This window comes from Melozone crissalis, unplaced genomic scaffold, assembly GCF_028551555.1.
Source record: "Melozone crissalis strain CALT ecotype California unplaced genomic scaffold, PUWL_Pcris_2 ptg000056l_1, whole genome shotgun sequence".
Lineage (NCBI taxonomy): Eukaryota > Metazoa > Chordata > Aves > Passeriformes > Passerellidae > Melozone > Melozone crissalis.
Window position 1 is genome coordinate 9,019,317 of NW_026535834.1, and position 17,087 is coordinate 9,036,403.

Here is a 17,087-nt window from a genome sequence, read left to right on the forward strand (position 1 = left end):
TCCAAGCTCACCCCATTCCAACCCCCAAGTTCATCCCACTCCAACCTTCAAGCTCATCCCATTCCAACCTCCAAGCTCACCCCATTCCAGCCTCCAAGCTCATCACATCCCAATCCCCAAGCTCATCCCATTCCAGCCTCCAAGCTCATCCTATTCCAACCTTCAAGCTCACTCCATTCCAGCCTTGAAACTCATCCCATTCCAGCCTCCAAGCTCATCCCATTCCAGCCTTGAAACTCATCTCATTCCAACCTTCAAGCTCATTCCATTCCAGCCCCCAAGCTCACCCTATTCCAACCCCCAAGCTCATCCCATTCCACCTCCAAGCTCACCCCATTCCAGCCTTCAAGCTCATCCCATCCCAATCCCCAAGCTCATCCCATTCCAACCTCCAAGCTCACCCCATTCCAGCCTCCAAGCTCATCACATCCCAATCCCCAAGCTCATCCCATTCCAGCCTCCAAGCTCATCCTATTCCAACCTTCAAGCTCACCCCATTCCAGCCTTGAAACTCATCCCATTCCAAACCCCAAGCTCACCCCATTCCAACCTTCAAGTTCACCCCATTCCAACCTTCAAGCTCATTCCATTCCAGCCCCCAAGCTCATCCCATTCCACCTCCAAGCTCACCCCATTCCAGCCTTCAAGCTCATCCCATCCCAATCCCCAAGCTCATCCCGTTCCAACCTTCAAGCTCACCCCATTCCGACCTCCAAGCTCATCCCACTCCAACCTTCAAGCTCGTCCCATTCCACCCTTCAAGCTCATCCCACTCCAAACCCCAAGCTCACCCCATTCCAACCTTCAAGTTCACCCCATTCCAACCTCCAAGCTCACCCCATTCCAGCCTCCAAGCTCATCCCATCCCAACCCCCTTCCACCATCCCAGGTTGCTCATCCAGCCTGGCACTGAACTTTTCCACAGATTGGGAATCCACAGCTTCTCTGGGCATTCTGTGCCAGGGCCTCACCTCCCTCCCAGTCAGGAATTTCTCCCTTATCAGCTCATCCAGCTCTGAACTCCTGACCCTTAATTAAGGGAAGCAGGCAAGAGCTATTATTTCATGTTAATTAACATATCCAGCCATGGGTTTCAGTTTTTTAACATCCTGCTCTTAAGTACTGGCCAGGGTGAAGATAAGGATCTTGATGGGAAGATGGGAAATGAGGATTGAAAGGGAAGGGAAGATGAAGGGAGAGCTGCAAATGGAGTTGTTTCTCCCAGCATCACATTTCCAAGAGGATTTGGAAAAGGACAAATCCACCTTGGAATGGGTGGAAAAGAGGGGGGAAAAAGGGAAAAAGAGAAGGGAAAAAAAAAAGAAGAAAAAAAAAGAGGGAAAAAAAGAGGGAACAAAGAGGGAAAAAAGAGAAAAAAAGAGAAAAAAAAGAGGAAAAAAAGAGAAAAAATGAGAAAAAAAGAGAAAAAAAGAGAGAAAAAAGAGAAAAAAAAGAGAAAAAAAGAGAAAAAAGAGGAAAAAAAAGAAAAAAGAGGAAAAAAAAGAGGAAAAAAGAAAAAAAGATGAGAAAAAAAAGGGGGGAAAAGAGGAAAAAAAGAGAAAAAAGAGGAAAAAAGACAAAAAAAAAGAGAAAAAAAAAGAGAAAAAAAAAGAGGAAAAAAAAGAGGAAAAAATGGTATGAAAGGAGGGGGAAAAAGAGAAATAAAAAGGGAAAAAGAGAGGAAAAAAAGAGGTGAAAAAAGGCAAAAAAAATGTCCCCTGTGCATTCTCTATTTCCACAATCCATAACTCTGAAAAGGCATTTTCTGCAGCATGCATTCCTGCAAATCACCCCAAATTCAAGGCTGGGGAATGGTTTGACTCCATTATCTCAGGGATTTTCTCCAACCTAAATCATTCCATGATTTCCCAATCCCTGCTTATTGGTGTGGGGTCACAGCCACTCTGGAGGAACTGGGACAAGTCCTTGCCCTGATTTGGTTAAAAGATTTTATTTTAGGGGCATCCTCTATGTGACTACAAGAAATGGGGAAGAAAATGTGGATTTTGCCATGGCTCGTGCCAAGCTGCTGGGCCCAGCCCTCTGCAAACCAATTTTCATCTCAAATAAACCCCAAATATCTTTTTTTTTTTTGCTAGAGCCTCATCATTTTCCCCCAAAAAAACCCTCCTGCGGCAGGCAAAGCTTTGGGCTGCAGAAATCCTCGTGATGAGGAATCATCCCCCGATGATTTCACCCCCATCAAACCTTTATTAGAATTTTATTTTAAGTAACACTCACAGGGAGCCCAATGACCCTTTCCAGCCTCTGGGAATCACCCAACAAGTGACATCAGCACAGAAACAACCCCGTTAAGCAGCCCCATTAATCTGAGCCCCTCTCCCCTCAGGAATTACCTGAGACTGCTTTAATTAGGTATCCAGCGTGCAAAAGAATTAATTAATTGGTGATAAGCACCTGAACCACATTACTCATAAGGCTCTATTTCAAGCTTCAAATACAGCAAACAGGTCACAGCCCAGCTGAGAGTGTAGACAGAATTCCCAGGGCTCCTGCCTGGTATTTCTCTTCCCATCCTTGTGGTGGAAAGAACAAGGCTGGGAATTTTTTTATCTTTTTTTTTTTTTTTTAATTATTATTAATTTTCCTTCCATCCTTGGAAGTGTTGGACAGGGTTTGGAGCAACCTGGGATGGTGGGAATTGTCCCTGTCCACGGCAGGGGGTGGGACTGGGTGATTTCAAGGTCTCCTCCAACTGAAACCATTTAGGGATTCCATTTTTTTTTCCACGTTTTCCACAGCTGCTGCCTTCAGAACTACTCCAATAGCGTCTGCACCACATGGAGATGGAAGTTCTGGGATAATTTTTGGGGGGGTTTGGTGTGTTTTAGGTGTGGGTTGTGGGGTAAAACACACCAAATCCCCCAAAATTATCACAGTTATCCTGGGGCTGTGAGGGTTTCACATCCCTGAGAGAGCAGTGAATTTATAAAGCATCTGCTGAGGGCCACAGCACAATGTGCAGGGGGAGAATCCACGTGGAACAGGGCAGGGTTTAGCAGGTTTTTGAAGGGGAAAAAAAGAGGAAAAGGAGAGGAAAAATGGGTATAAAAGGAGAGAAAAAAGAGAAATAAAAAGAGGAAAAAGGAAAAAAAAGCTAAAAAGGAGGGAAAAAGTGGGGCAAAAAGAAGGAAAAAAAAAATATTTTCCCAGTGCATTTTGTATTTCCCCAATCCATAATTTTGAAAAGGAATTTACTGTGGCTCGTGCTGGCTCTGACATTTCACAGCCTGGCAAAGCTGAGGCTGTGAGAGGGATTCTCCAAGCTGAGGGGGATGAGGGCAGGGATGAAGGCAGGGATGGAGAAAGAGGTGTAGGCAGGGATGCAGAGATGTGGGCAGGGCTGCAGAAACTAATGCAGGCAGGGATGTGGACAAGATCTGGGCATGGATGTGGGCAGAGATGTTGTCTTAGGCTGGAAATGGGGGTTTTTATTCTATCCCCACCTGTCAGAGCTGGGGCAGTTCTCTGCTGTCCATGGGGCAGTTTTTTCTTTCTCTCTCCCCCAGCCAACCCTCCCTCCAGGAGATCTCTGCTGTCCACGGCCACTGAGTGTCCCTGCAGGGCTGATCCCATCCCAGCATCCCATGGGGAGATGCTCCGCCCAGGGGAGGAGCCAAGCATTCCTCCCTGGATCCAATCTGAGCCTGGCACAGCACAGCAGCCTTTGCCCCCTGCATGGCCAGAGGAGCAGCTTTCTGCTGCCCTGCATGGCCAGAGGGAGCCCAGGCCCATCTGCAGCAGCCCTGGAGCTGCAGAGGAAAACTCCCCCCTTGTGCAGGATCCCTGCTGCAGCAGAGCCACAGCTGGCACTGCAGGAGGGCTGAGCCCCCCTGGGATGGGGCTGGGACACCCCCTGACACACAGGGGGCAGGTCCATTTCTGATTCTGTCAGTGGTGGTGTCTTCTTTTTTTTGTACTATTGCATTTGTATTTTTAATTTTCCTAATAAAGAACTGCTATTCCTATTCTGCAGGAGGGCTGAGCCACCATTGAATGGCACTGCTGCCAGCACCCTGACCCACAGGGGGTCAGGTCTATTCTGACTCTGTCAGTGGGTTTTTTTCTTTGTTTGTACTATTGCATTTGTATTTTAAATTTTCCCAATAAAGAACTGTTACTCCTACTCCCTTATCTTCGCCTGAGAGCCCCTTAATTTCAAAATTACAATAATTCAGAGGGAGTGGGTTACATTTTTCATTTCATGGGAGGCTCCTGCTTTCCTTAGCACACACCTGGCTTTCCAAACCCAGAGTGATGCACACAGGGATGTGGTGGGGATCTGGGCAGGGCTGCAGGAGCTGATGCAGGCAGGGATGCAGGCAGGGATGTGGTGGGGATCTGGGCAGGGCTGGAGCCCTGGCAGAGCTCAAACCAGGTTATTCGGGCGGGCTGGCAGAAGTAGGTTGTTGGTGCTGCTGCTCTGACCCATATTAACCCAATTAAATTTAACTCCCTGCCCCTGTGTCCCCTGTGCCCTGCTGCATTCCAGGCTGCAGCTGGCCCTGTTTTTGGAGGCAGGGTGTACACCTGGGTCCTGCCCAGCAATGAGGAGAGGAGGGCACGGCCAGCGTGGCAGAACTGGGGCAGCATTTCTGATTCAGGCTTTTCACAGCATGCACAGCTGCTCCAGCAGTGGCTGTATCACAGGATGGGATTTCTGGGATAATTTTGGGGGTTTGGTGTGTTTTAGGTGTGGGTTGTGGGGTAAAACACGCCAAATCCCCCCAGATTATCACAGTTATCTTGGGGCTGTGATAATTTCAGGTCTCACATCCCTGAGCGAGCAGTGAATGAGTAAAGCATCTGCTGAGGGCCACAGCACAATGGGCAGGTGGAGAATCCACATGGAACAGAGTTTAGCAGGATTCTGAGGGGGAAAAAGGAAAAAAAGGTATAAAATGAAGGGGAAAATAAAGATAAATAAAAAAGGGGGGAAAAAAGGGTATAAAAGGAAGGGGGGAAAAGAGAAATAAAGAGAGAGGGGGAAAAGGGTATAGATGGAAGGGGAAAAAAAGAGAAATAAAAAGAGGACAAAGAGAAAAAAAGGGTATAAATGGAAGGGGGGGGGGAAAGGAGAAATAAAAAGAGGGAAAAGAGAGGGAAAAAGGGTATAAAAGGAAGGGGGGGAAATGAAAAAGAGAGGGGGAAAAGGGTATAGATGGAAGGGGGGAAAAAGAGAAATAAAAAAGGAAAAAGAGAGGAAAAAAGGGTATAAATGGAAGGGGGAAAAGAGAAATAAAAAGAGGGAAAAGAGAGAAAAAAGGTATAAATGGAACGGGGGGAAAAGAGAAATAAAAGAAGAAAAAGAGAGGAAAAAAGGGTATGAAAGGAAGGGGGAAAAAGAGAAATAAAAAGAGGAAAAAAGGGTATAAATGGAAGGGAGGAAAAGAGAGAAATAAAAAGAGAGAAAAAGGTATAAAAGGAAGGGGGAAAAGAGAAATAAAAAGAGGAAAGAGAGAGGGGAAAAGGGTATGAAAGGAAGGAGGAAAAAGAGAAATAAAAAGAGGAAAAAAGGTTATAAAAGGAAGGGGGAAAGGAGAAATGAAAAAGAAAGGGAAAAAAGGTTATTAATGGAAGGGGGAAAAACGAGAAATAAAAAGAGGAAAAAAGGTATAAATGGAAGGGGAGGAAAACAGAAATAAAAGGAGGGAAAAGAGAGGGGAAAAAGGTATAAATGGAAGGGAGGGAAAGAAATAAAAAGAGAGAAAAAGGTATAAAAGGAAGGGGAAAAAAGATAAATAAAAAGAGGAAAAAGAGACAAAAAAAGGGTATAAATGGAAGTGGGGGGGAAGAGAAAGAAAAAGGTATAAAAGGAAGGGGGGAAAAGAGAAATAAAAAGAGGGAAAAAGAGAGGAAAAAAAGGTACAAATGGAAGGGGGGGAAAGAGAAATAAAAAGAGGAAAAAAGAGAGAGGAAAAAAGGGCATGAAAGGAAGGGGGAAAAAGAGAAATAAAAAGAGGAAAAAGGGGTATAAAAGGAAGGGGGGAAAGGAGAAATAAAAAGAGAGAAAAAAAGGAAAAAAGGAGGAAAAAAAAGGGGAGCATGTGCTCAGCAGCTTCCCTCTGCTCCAGGCCTGACCCACCTACATTTTCCCTGACCATGCTGCTCCTGCCAAACAGCAAAATTGGCTTTTCCCTGCCCAGCTGCTCCCTCAGAGCCTCTCCCACCCCATTCCCTGGCCTGTCTCCATCCTCACCTTCCCTCATCCCTTACTGACCTCCACAGAGAGCTCCTCACCTTCCCCAGAGAGCCCTCACCCCCCAAAACCAGCCCATTTCTCCCCAAAACCCTGGCAGGGAACCCTTCCTGCTGAGTCCAGGGGGCTGCTTTCCCAGCTGTGGGTGACACGAGCTCAGCACACACCGCTGCCTTTACACTCACACAGCAAAAAAATAATAAAAAGTAAAAAATTCCAAGCCTGAGGAATGCTGGAAAGGCTGGATGAAGCAGCCCAGGACAGCTGGATCCCCTCCCTCCCCATGCAGGGATCCCTCAGGTGCTTCATTTATCCCAGTCCCAGAGCTTTGAGCCTTCTGGAATCACTGCCTTGGCACGACGAGTTTTGTCTTAAATATTCTATATGTGCTTTTTTAATATAATTTATATAAATTTACATAATTTATATAATAATATCTTTATATGATTCACAAGTTTGAGCTTACTAGTTTAACATTAATTTCTCTTTTTCCATAGTTTGCATGTTTTTCCATCAACTACTGCATACCCTGTATTTTCTCCTTTTGCAAGGAGTTGTATCTCTGTTAGCTAACATCACTCCCAAAGGCCTATTTTGGAGTGTCTCTGCTAGTATGCTTTTATTATTTTATTTTATTTTATTTTATTTTTCCTGTATCCAACTTTCTGGTTTTCTGTCCCATTTTTTCAAGATTTTTATCTATTCATCCCCTCTCTCTGTTTTTCACTTTTCTCTAACAACCTAAATACCACTTTTCTTTCTACTATACACACACAAAAAATAAAAAACCTTTTTTCCACACTACTTTTCAATACAATACACCTCCCTCCAAGGAGATATAGTGAAGCTTAAAATGCACAATCTATATTATGCACAATATACGTTACTATACATTACACAATATACACAACTTACATTACATATACTTTCATTTGTCTATATTCACTCACTTTTATTTGTCATTCCCCAGGGTTACACACCTTTCCCTGCCTACCTGCTACTGGGAAATCTCTGTTTCACTATTTTCTGTATTTTTCCTGAGCTGTGAAGTCACAGAAGCAGCTGCTTTTTAGGAGCTCTCAGTTCCAGGCAGGATGTGGATTCCAAACCAGCCTAACTTTTCCATCATTTAATAGAAACACTCACACAGGGCTTAGATTTTCAAGCTTAAAAAAATAATAATAATTTCCTCCCTTATTTGCTGCTTATACCTCTCCTTAAGCCTGGCTGGCTGCATTAAAATAATCTTTTTATTCCCTTTATTCCCCGTTTTTATTCACAGTGTGGAGGGAGGAAGGAGGAGGGAGAGTTTCCCCCAGCTCTGGCATTAAGTGGGGAGTGAGGGAAGCACCAGAGGTGGATGCAAATCCCTGAGCAAGGATGTGAGGCTGAGCAATTCTATTAAATCAGCTGATAAATAATGCAAGGGATTTTGATGGGGCCGGCCCTGCCAGCACCACACAAACACCATCAGGTCTCCAGGATGTTAAAATCCAAGGAATGCAGCAAGAACTGACCCCAAAGCCTTTCCCAGCACGTAAAGAGGAAAAAGAGGGTCACTCTGGAGCTCTGTCCCCACCAGGGCCTTGTCCTTTCCCAAGGTTCTGCACAAAGCCACGGAATCCACCATGGAAGGCCTGGCCAACGTTCAGCATTTCCCAAGGAGGGGAAGCTCTGCCTGGGCCCTTCCCAGCAGCAGCCTCAGGCCTGGGGGTTCATTAGAAATTAGAAGAGGTTCAGGCAGGTTGTGATGGTTCCCAAAGTGCTGCAGAACCAGAGAGGGGCAGGAAATCCCTGAGGAGGAGCCTGGAGCATGGAGAAAACCCAGCCATGTTCCTGCAGGACACCCTGGGCCTACATGGACTCACAGCCATGGGGACAGCTCTGACCTGCCCTGAGTGATGGGTGGGAGCAGAGATTCCCAATTCCCAATCTCCCATCCATCCCTGTCCTCTGTGTCCTGTCCCTCTGTCCTTGTCCCCAGTCCCTCTGCAGCTCTCCTGGAGCCCCTTCAGGCCCTGCCAGGGGCTCTGAGCTCTCCCTGGAGCCTTCTCCTCTCCAGGGAACATTCCCAGCCCTCAGAGCACCTCCATGGCTCCTCTGGGCTCCTGGGCACTGGGAATTGTTCCAGTCTCAGGAGGCTCAGACCAAGCCCTGCCTGTTTCTCCCAAAGTTTCTGTGCAGAATCCCTTGGGCTGCAGACACGACAGTGACAAATGTCACAGGCACAGACACTGGTGCTGCCCTGGTGTCCCCCTGGGGACAGTGGCATTGTGGAGACATTTTCCTGGCACCCCTGACTCTCAACACCATCTTTATCCTCCTTCCCTGCTCCAAAGCAAAACCAAAGAGGAATCAAATCAGAGCTGGGCATCTCCCATCAGCTGGCAGCTGCTGCTTTCTTACCCAAAACACCCAAAAACGACCCCAAAGCACAGCTCCTCAAATCCCACAGCTCCAGGAGGATTTTAAACCTGAAGGATCCTCCCAGCATCCCTTCAGCTCACCCCAGACTGTGCCTGTTGGACACCTGGCAGTGCTCCCTGTGCCATCCCAGGGGATGCTCCAACAGGCTCAGTATTCCTGAACCTCATCCAGCTCCTAGTCTGTCCTCTGGGACACAGCCCAGATGGGCAAACACAGCTCCTCCTCACCCCTGCAGGCTCTGGGGGCTGCACAGGGACACTCTGCCTGTCCCCAAGGTGCCACCACCACCGTGGTGGCTCTTCCCTGGCTCAGCACCACGTCTGCTCCTTGGGAAAAGGAACAAGGAAAAAGAAATTATTGAAAGGAATTGGCAAAAATTGCAGAGGAATTTCAGTCCCCACCCCTGGAGGGACAGAAAAGCCCTGTGAGATGGTGGCACTTGGGGACATGGGTGGGAATGGCTGCGCTTGGAGATTTGAGAGGGATTTTCCGATTCCACAATTTTCTGGCACGAGAAACACAGCAGCACCCGAACGTTAATGACCATAATGACCTTAATGACCGTAATTAGCACATGAACCCACCATGAATTAGCAGTGTCACCCTTCTCCTGCAGGTGCCAGCCCTGGGGACATCGGGGTTCTTCCTACCCAGGCAGGGGCAGGAGGAGAGGGAAGAGAGGGATCCTCAGTGTGAAAAATGCATGTATTTGATGATTGGCTTTTTGCAAATATTCAAATGAATATTATATGTGTTGTGTTAGAAAGTTATGCTGTGTTAATTCTCTTAAGTAGTGTGTTAAATATAGTTTTAGGTTATAACAAAATGTTAAAATGGAAACTATTCTATGTAAGATACTTTTTTTAAAGAAAGGACTTGCAGCCACAGGAGATAGCAGCCACAGGACACCTGAATCTTTCAGAGAAAGAGAATTCATTGCTCCATTCTCAGGAGAAATTAACTTCTTCCTGCATCGAAGGCACTGTCAAGAGTCAGAGGAAGAAGCTGACACTGCCCAGACAGAATCCTGTGGTTGAATGGAATTTATGCATCATGGATGAGCTGTATGAATATGCAACAGGCTGGTGCTTTTAAGGGTAAATCCTCTGCTAATGTGTGTCCTTCTTTGGGCTTGTTTTGCCCAGAAAAGGTACCCGGACATCCATAACTCTTTGTTTCTATTGTCTTATATTGTCCTAGTCCAAACTGTCCAAATTATTATTACTCTAATTGTATTCCTATTTTTATAACCATTTTATTACTATTAAACTTTTAACATTTTAAAAACAGGCGATTGGCGTTTTTCACACTCAGCACGGATTTACTCTGGGGATGTGCCAGAATCAGGGGGTGGTGACACAGGGCACCGATGATGTCCCCGTGGTCCCCTCTGCCTGCAGGGATGGGCATGGCAGCAGGAACAGCAGGAAGCATCCAGGTTTTGGGGCTGGGGTTGTCCCCCTGGCCCCCCAGAAGAGCAGCTGTGACCCCAGGAACACCGAGGGGTTTGCAGTGGGAATATCCCGTGCTCTGCCAAGGATTTCCCCCTTTTGGGGGATTTTATATGAGCACAAATCCCTGAGGAGCTCCAAGGGCAGCTCCTCCCCACCCAGATCCCTCTTGCAGTGCCCATCCAGGACCTTTCCAGCTGTTCCTATGGAGCATTAAGGGATGGACAGAGGCAGCTTTCCTTCCCAAAGCCCTCGGGAGAGCAGAGAGGAAGATAAACCTGTTAAACTGAGCCAGCAGCTCAGCCAAAGGAGCTTATTTATCCAGCAGCACCCCTGGAATAACCAACCTGCAGCCCAGGAACCTGCAGGAGAGCAGCAGAGAGCTCCAACCACCAGAGCTTCCCTTGGATAAACTAATTAAGCCGGGCTCTAACGAGGATGATGATGACAGACAAGAGGGGAAGGAAAGTGCTGAGTGAAAAGCCAGGGAAGGACGAGATAAGGTGAAAACTAATTGTGTTTGGGAGGATAAGCAGGTCCTGGTGCAGCTGCTGCTTCCCAGGAATCATCCAGGCTGCCTCAGCTGCAAGGTGCTGATTTTTCAAGGCTTGGCCCAATGTCATTTCTGAAGGGATTTATTTTTTATTCCCACTGATCCTGGTGCTTGGAGTCCATCATTCCCACGTGAAATGCAGGAGGTGAGGGATTTTACACTCCAGCCTCAGCATGGCTGCATCTGAGCCCATCCCAGATGGTTGCTTAGATCCCTTCCAACCCAAGCCACCTATGATTCCTTGACCCTGTCATTCCCTGATCTGTCATTCCCTGATCCTGTGATTCCATGATTTCCTGATCTATCATTTCCTGATCTGTGATTCCCTCATTTGTGATTCCCTGATCCCCTTATCCTGTGATTCCCTGATCCTGTAATTTCTCGATCTGTCATTTCCTGATCTGTGATTCCCTGACCTCTCATTCCCTGCTCCTGTCATTCATTTCCTGCTCTTGTCATTCCCTGATCTGTGATTCCTTGCTCCTGTCATTCTCTGATTCCCTGCTCATGTCGTTGCCTGACCCTGTGATTCCCTGATCTGTGATCCTGTGATTCCCTGATTCCCTGATCCTGTCATTCAAGACCTGTTATTCCCTGATCCTGTGATTTCTTGATCTGTCATTTCCTGATCTGTGATTCCCTGATCCTGTAATTCTCTGCTCCTGTCATTCCATGATTCCCTGATCCTGTCCTTCCCTGATTTGAGATTCCCTGACCTCTCATTCCCTGCTCCTGTCATTCATTTCCTGCTCCTGTCGCTCCCTGATCTGATTCCCTGATCTGATTCCCTGATCTGTGATTCCTTGCTCCTGTCATTCCCTGATTCCTTGCTCATGTCATTGCCTGACCCTGGGATTCCCTAATTTGTGATTCCATGATTCCCTGATCCTCTGATTTCCTAACCTGTGATTCCTTGCTCCTGTCATTCCTTGATCTGATTCCCTGCTCCAGTCATTCCCTGCTCCTGTCATTCTCTGATTCCTTGCTCCTGTCATTGCCTGACCCTGTGATTCCCTGACCTGTGATCCTGTCATTCCCTGATTCCCTGATCCTGTCATTCAAGACCTGTGATTCCCTGATCCTGTCATTTCTTGATCTGTCATCTCCTGATCTGTGATTCCCTGATCCTGTGATTTCCTAATCTGCGATTCCCTGATCCTGTCATTCCCTGATTCCCTAATTTGTGATTCCTTGCTCCTGACATTCCCTGCTCCTGCATCATTCCCTGATCTGTGATTCCCTGATCTGTAATTCCCTGCTCCTGTCATTCCCTGATTCCTTGATCTGTCATTCCCTGCTCCCTCCATTCCCTGATTTCCTGATCCTGTCATTCCCTGCTCCTGTCATTTTGTGATTTCCTTATCTGTGATTCCCTGCTCCTGCCATTCCCTGCTCCTGCCATTCCCGGCCTCCTCCCTGCCCACCCAGCATCTCGATTCCCTTGCACATCCCTAATCAAAGGCATCATTAATTAATTAATCAACCACTGGCCTGATCCAACACCCACTCCCCAGCAGCACCATCCCAGCCCCACCCTGGATGGGGTTTGGAGCAATCCTGGCTTTTCCATGGAGCCAAATCCCTCCAGCTGGATCCTGCCCAGCTCAGAGCTGCCCTGTCCCTGCAGCCACCCTGAGCATCCCCACCAGGACACCCCTGGCCATTCCCTCGGGGAATTTGGGTGGACAAAACCCCTCCTGTGCTCCAAAGGGAGTGGATGTGGGGGGGTTTGCACCATGCATGAGGCACCCAGAGGGAAAAATGCACATGGAAAGCTGAGCAGGGAATAAAACAGTGCGAGGACAGGCAAAAAATCCCTGGCTCAGTGGAGCAGGATGCAGCCACATCCCTTTCCATGGAATGGGGTTTCATCGCTGCTCCCCACGAAGATGCTGAGCCCAGAGAAGGGGAACAGCAAGAGAAGAGCCTGAAAAGCAAGAAAAGCTGAAAATCCAGCTCGTTCCTCCCTCTTCCATGCTGGCTGTGAGCACACACGGACACATCCCGCTTTTCCCATCCCGCTTTCTCCTCTCCAGGTGAGCACCCCCAGCTCTCCCAGCCTGGCTCCAGCCCTGGAGCATCTCTGTGGCTCCTCTGGAGTCCTGGGCACTGGGAATTGTTCCAGTCTCAGGAGGCTCAGACCAAGCCCTGCCTGTTTCTCCCAAGGTTTCTGTGCAGAATCCCTTGGGCTGCAGACATGACAATGACAAATGTCACTGGCACAGACACTGGCACTGCCCTGCTGTCCCCTGGGGACAGTGGCATTGTGGAGACATTTTCCTGGCACCCCTGACTCTCAACACCTTCTTTACCCTCCTTCCCTGCTCCAGAGCAAAGCCAGAGAGGAATCAAATCAGAGCTGGGCGTCTCCCATCAGCTGGCAGCTGCTGCTTTCTTACCCAAAACACCCAAAATTACCCCAAAGCACAGCTCCTCAAATCCCACAGCTCCTGCACAGGAACTCACAGCTCCAGGGAGGATTTTAAGCCAACTGAAGCCTGAGGAATCCTTTTCCCATCCCGCTTTCCCCATCCCGCTCTGGGCACAGCAGGGAGACCCATGGCGAAGCCACGCTGAGGGTTGATGCCCCTCGAGCCTGAAATGCTGTTTTTCCAGGGTAAATCCCTAAATCCCAGCCCCAAACGGGGCGATCCAGGGGGAGGGAGGGTCCTGGATGTGCCCTCCTGGAGCATCCCAATGGGATGGGTGGGATGGAGCGGGACAGCCGCACCCGGCAGCGATTTTTGGGGACAAGGAGGGTCCATGGGGCTCCAGCACCGTCTCTCCAGCCCTAATTACTATGGAAACAGCCGGCGCCTGCCTGTCCTCCTTCGGTGACTCACCGGGATTCAGGAGCCCCTGGAATTCCAGCGGGAGCATCCGCGGGGCTGCCGGGTGCGATTGGCACTGCCCACCCCGGGAAAATTGCGTTTATGTTGCATTTTCCACTTGGCATGGGGTGGCAAAAGCAGCAGGGGATATTGGGCATTAATAGCAGTAATAACAGTAATAATATTATTATTATTAATGATACAACCCCATAAAATATAAATATAAATATAAATATAAATATAAATATAAAATTATAACTATAAATCATAAATATAAATATAAATATGCTTCTTGACCAGCTTGCAGCCATCAATCCATGGGATTCCCTTCAGGATTGCCTGCTCCTGGTCTTGAGAACCCCCATGCCCTGAAGCAGCCCCAGTTATCTCCTCCCCCAGACGCAAAATGTGCCCCACCAAGGAGAAAACCCCACGAGATGCTTCATGCTGGTGCATTATCCACTGGGAGCAAAGCTGGCAGCTCGCAGGGAGCCTGGGAGAGGGGATGGGCACGTGTGGAGAGACCACAGGTCCTCCCAAGGTGGGAATATCCCATTTTGGGGACAAGGCTGCCTCCAGGCGTTATCCAGGTGATAACAGATCCAGGTGAGCAGCCAGCAGCACATTGCATCAAGCATCACCCCTCCCTCCTCCTCCGAGGCTGGAAATGCCTAAAAAAGCCCCAAAATTGGTGCCAAGGAGCAGCTGGGGCCATGCCTGGCCTTGTAGGGCCAGCACAGAAGGTGGGGTGGGATAGGGATCAGCCCATCCCTGAATCCCACAAAACAGGGTGGGAAAAGCCCCTTTAGAACCCTCCAAACCCCCTCCCAGAGAAAGGCTTGGCCCCAGGGCTTTCCTGGCGATAATTAATTGAGTCATATTTCAACGCAGCCAGCGGCCATATGGTTGGAAAGAGGATTAAAAAATCTGCATGCTCCAGTTGCATCCAGGGAAATCCAGTTATGAGGAAAAATCCTCCGTGCCTGGCTGCAGCCTGCTGCCACCCATCCACACGGCCCCAGCCCCTTCTCCAGGAGGGATGATGGATTGGGAGCAACTGGGGGAAATGGGAAAAGAAATGAGAGCAGCAGGAAATGGGGAAAGAAATAAGAGCAGCGGAGGCAGATCACTGCTGCTCCCAGCCCCTGCCCTTCGGGCACCGCGCTCTAAGTTCATTAGCAGCTCATTAGCGATTGATTAATGAGGGGGTATGGCTGTGCCTCAGGACTGGCCTTAAATCATTTAATAAATATAAATCATTTTCCACCAAGGAGGTGAGAATCGTGGGGGCTCTGACAGGGGTGGGAAGGGTCCTTAAAGCCCATCCCATCCCACTCCCTGCCATCCACACCTTCCCCAAGCCTCGTCCAACCTGGCCTGGAACAATTCCAGGGATTTGGGGCAGCTCCAGCTGCTCTGGGCACCCTGTGCCAGGGCCTGCCCACCCTCACAGCCAGGAATTTCCTCCCAATTTCTAGTCCAGAATTTCCCCCTAATTTCTATTCCAAATCCTCCCTGTGTCAGTTTTTTCCTGGATTCTCCCCTCCCAGCCCTGGACCGGTTTTCCTCGAGAGATTTTCCCGGGAATCCTTCACCCAAAGCACAGCTGGGAAAACACGGATTGGGATAGAAAGGAGAGGGACATGGCTGTGGGGATGGACCTGCATGGACATCACCCCCAAACCCCCCCAAGCCAGGCTGGGGCTGATCCCAGCACAGGCTGCTGCAGGGATTTGGGATCGGGAAAATCTCCCCATTCCTTCCTTCCTTCCTTCCCGTGATTACAAAAAAAGAAAAAAAAAAAAAAGAAAAAAATCAAGGAAGAAAGAACACTACGTCTCATTCATCCGCGGAGAAAGCCTCGCCTGTGATGGCAAATCAGCTGATTAAGGAGGATCAAACCCTTTAAATCCAACCTTTGTTGGGAGCCCGAGCTGGCTGCACAAAGCACCTTCGGGTGGGACCCCCCGGGACCCCGGAGTGTCCCTGGGTGCGGGGAATGCGGAATTTGGGGGAATTCTGCCGGTTTGGGAACGGCTCGGTCCCCACGGGGGTCAGGGACAGCGGGGGTGGGGACAGCCCTGCCCGGCCCCACCTGCGCCAGCGCTCCCAGTGCTCCCAGTGCCAGTGTTCCCAGTGCCAGCCATTCCAGGGCTCCCAGTGCTCCCAGTGTTCCCAGTGCTCACTCCCAGTGTTCCCAGTGCTCCCAGTGCCACTCCCAGTGACAGCCATTCCAACGCTCCCAGTGCTCCCAGTGCCAGTGTTCCCAGTGCTCCCAGTGTTCCCAGTGCTCACTCCCAGTGTTCCCAGTGCTCCCAGTGATCCCCAGTGCTCACTCCCAGTGTTCCCAGTGCTCCCAGTGATCCAGTGCTCACTCCCAGTGTTCCCAGTGCTCCCAGTGATCCCCAGTGCTCACTCCCAGTGCTCCCAGTGCTCCCAGCGATCCCAGTGCTCACTCCCAGTGTTCCCAGTGCTCCCAGTGATCCCCAGTGCTCACTCCCAGTGTTCCCAGTGCCAGCCTTCTCAGTGTTCCCACTTCCCCCAGTGCTCCCAGTACTCACTCCCAGTGTTCCCAGTGCCCTCGCTGCCAGCCTCCCAGTGTTCCCAGTGCTCCCACTGCCAGCCTTCTCGGTGTCCCCAGCGCTCCCAGTGACAGCCTCCCAGCGCTCCCAGTGCCCTTACTGCCAGCCCTGCCCAGCCCCACCTACGCCAGCGCTCCCAGTGATCCCAGTGCCAATGTTCCCAGTGCTCCTAGTGCTCCCAGTGCTCTCACTGCAGGGCTCCCAGTGCTCCCAGTGCCAGCCCTGCCAGCCCTCCCAGTGCTCCCAGAGCCAGTCCTGCCAGTGCTCCCAATGCTCTCACTGCCAGTGCTCCCAGTGCTCCCAGTGACAGCCCTCCCAGTGTCCCCAGAGCTCCCAGTGCTCCCATGCCCCCATTCCGTACCTGGAAGCGGTGCCCCGGTTCCCCGCGGGGTGGGCGGCGGCGGGACGGACAGACGGACAGAGGGATGGACGGACGGACGGACGGACGGGCGCTGGGATGGAGGAGGGAGGGCCGGGGGGACACGGCCGCGATAGCAGCGGCAGCAGAGGAGGAGGAGGATGGTGGTCAGCAGCAGCCCCGAGCGGCGAGTCCCCACCCAGCTTTGTCTGCGCTCATCCCGCTGCCTACAGGAAGCGGCTCAGCCCCGACTTCCTCCTCCTCCTCCTCCTCCTCTCCTCCTCCTGCTGCTGCTGATGCTCTGCGCTCCCCCGGCGTTCGCTCCTGCCCAGACCCCGCTGCCCCCTCCCTGCCCCTGTCCCTGCCCGTGTCCCTTGCACGGCCCCTTGTCCCTCGGCCACCCCATGGCGCCCCGACCCCGCACCCCGCACCCGCTCCGTGCCCACCCCTCACCCGTGTGCACCCCCAGTTCCTACACCCGCCCCAAATCCCCCCGAACCCCTCCTGAACCCCCCCTGCACCCATCACACCCCTAAACCCCCCCTGAACCCCACACACCCACGCCTGCACCCCATATGCCTCCTAACCCCTCCTGAACCCCCCTTGCACCCATCACACCCCATCACACACCCTGCACCCCACACACCCACCCCTGCACCCACGGC

General features: G+C 50.2%; 1 protein-coding gene across 1 annotated transcript in view; it reads right to left on the reverse strand.

Annotated features, from left to right (window-relative positions):
- The window catches only part of GNG2 (G protein subunit gamma 2), a 30,979-nt gene extending 14,340 nt beyond the window's left edge, over window positions 1-16,639 (reverse strand). Inside the window, exon 1 of the mRNA XM_054286915.1 lies at window positions 16,426-16,639. The gene's annotated coding sequence lies outside the window, so the exon portion shown is untranslated. The remainder of the gene's footprint in view (window positions 1-16,425) is intronic.
- Between the last annotated feature and the right edge of the window lie 448 nt (window positions 16,640-17,087).